The sequence below is a fragment of the Montipora foliosa genome, chromosome 8, assembly GCF_036669935.1.
Source record: "Montipora foliosa isolate CH-2021 chromosome 8, ASM3666993v2, whole genome shotgun sequence".
NCBI classification, from domain to species: Eukaryota; Metazoa; Cnidaria; class Anthozoa; order Scleractinia; family Acroporidae; genus Montipora; species Montipora foliosa.
In genome coordinates, this window is record NC_090876.1 from 2,199,313 (window position 1) to 2,201,812 (window position 2,500).

The following is a 2,500-nucleotide window of genomic DNA, read 5'->3' on the forward strand; positions in this document are numbered from 1 at the left end:
CATCGGAGATTTCACAACGGCTACGACTGATGGTGCAATCGGAGTTTTCACAACGGCTATAAGTGACGGTGGAATAAGATCGTGTGCAGTCGTTGTTGTCAGTTGTTGTGCTACAGATTGATCAGGTAATTTTGTGTCTATAGTCATCAGTGAATCAACAAGGACTGCTTTGGAATGTGCACTACGTTTGGACTATAGTGGTAAGAAAACAGATAAATTTTCAAAGCGCGGTTATAAGATCTAAAAGATCTTCTTGTTAGTTTTAAGTGCGCTTCTAACTAAAAAGTTGCCTACGTTAATAGCACAAAAAGACAATATATTTTGTACCCAATATAGAGTAGAATATTCATAAAATTTTAAGGACATTAACGTTTTAACAGCTTTTGCGAATAAAAATCATAAGTTGCACATGCGTGATTCGAAATCCCACTGACAAAAAAGTGGCCGTGCAGAACAAGAACCGCGCTCGGCCCATGGCCGTGCTGTTAACGAGCAACCCGGCACTTTCAAATGCACGCGCTCACGATGCAAAACTTGTCCTTTGCAAAATATCGGCACCTAAGCGATCTGTTAAGGTCACCGATCGTTTCACATGTACCTCCGCAAACCGCAAATGTCATTTTTTGCATAACCTGTATGTTACGTAATAAATTATACATTGGCGAGATAAGTAGACGACTAGGCGATCGATTCCGCGAACACCTTCGCGATGTTGAGAAGGATGACAAAGATGCATCTAAGCCAGTCGCTCGTCATTTTAATCTACCTAACCACTCCAAACAACACATTCCTATCTGCGGCCTTTCCCTACATCTAGGTACGACGGAAAGCCGTAAGAATCTGGAAAAAAAATCATCTTCCAAATCGAAACTACCGCCCTCAATCTATTTTTAGACTACCTTTTCCGCAAGAAACAAAGACACTTCCCGTTCGGTGACGCTATGACGTCAACAAATCGCGGTCTGTGAAAACGTCGCTCCTAGGTATGGGCAACTGATTTAAAGTGGTACTACGACCAAAAAAAAATTTGTTTTTCCTTTGGATTTCAAAACTATGTTAACTAAACACTAACTCACCCAAGTTTTAAGTTCTGATTTTAAAAAGACACCAGTTTATTTTAGCTGGTATTTTCTTATTTATTGGTCCGCCATTACTAACTTTATAATTTTGAGAGAGCTGGGTCGAGGAGAAAATGACGTCAAACACTCACTAGTTTAAGAATGCAATGCGTGTGTACACGGCCTAATTAACATGCAGCACGGGAGTTACGGGCTTTCAGACTTTTCAACCTGTGCTTTGCATATATAATAAATTGCGTTTACACGCTGAAATTTTAAGCTAGTGAGTAAATGACGTCATTTTCTCTAGATCCAACCCTCTGAGGTCCAATCGGCCAGTTTTGAACGTGAGTAATGGCGGACCATGAAATCCAAAACTTACACTCAAAATAAACAGCCTTTGGATAAAACTCAAAGCTCAAAATTTTGCCAGTTAGGTGTTAATGAACAACCCTGAGTGTTGGTCCGGCAGGGTTTTGATCCCGCGAACTCCCGCACAGTAGTCCGATGCTCAACTACCTGAGCCAACCGGTCGGCTGAGTCCAGACCTACCGGCGTGGCATAAGTCAGAGCAAAGCAAAGTCAAAGTCAAGTCAATTTATTTAACGTCGGTAGTTCCTTCAGTTACGAAACTGGTATGTATGGAAGCCGACGATGCGCCTTTTACGCCTTTTACCGGCCCCTCTCTCAGTGCTCCGTTTCACGGATATTTAAAGCTACAGCTACACGTATCTGAGGAAAGTCGAAAAAGACGTTGAAGTCAACGAGGATCAAACTGGGGACCCCTTGCTCCGAAAGCCGCACACTAGCCAACTGAGCTACGCCTGCAAATGTTGGTTTATGAGGAGAGGGAAAAACCGGAGTACCCGAGCAAAAACCTCACCAGCATCACAGATGTCATGGCTTCGAATCCCGTTGAATCCTCCTGAATTTTTCATGCCTCTGTAAGAGACAATAATTATTGCTTAAATTGTCCAGATAAGTGCCAGGATGACTTCTCTTTCTCATCTAAAGATTTTGAAACTGTACAATATGAGAGGTGGTCCACAGGGGTAGTCCATGGACCGGGTCCACGGTGGTGGTCCATGGACCAGGGGTCTTGTATACGCCTCTCGAGAAAGCGCATTAGAGTAGCGAAAGTACGGTGGCCCGTAAGGGCCACTACCTGTACAAACTTTATTTTCCTCGTACAAACTTTATTTTCCCCCTACAAACTTTATTTTCCTCGTACAAACTTTATTTTCCCCCTACAAACTTTATTTTCCTCCTACAAACTTTATTTTCCTCCTACAAACTTTATTTTCCTCCTACAAACTTTATTTTCGTCGTACAAACTTTATTTTCCTCCTACAAACTTTATTTTCCTCGCACAAACTTTATTCTAATCGTACAAACTTTATTATAACCGTACAAACTTCATTATCATCGTACAAACTTTATTT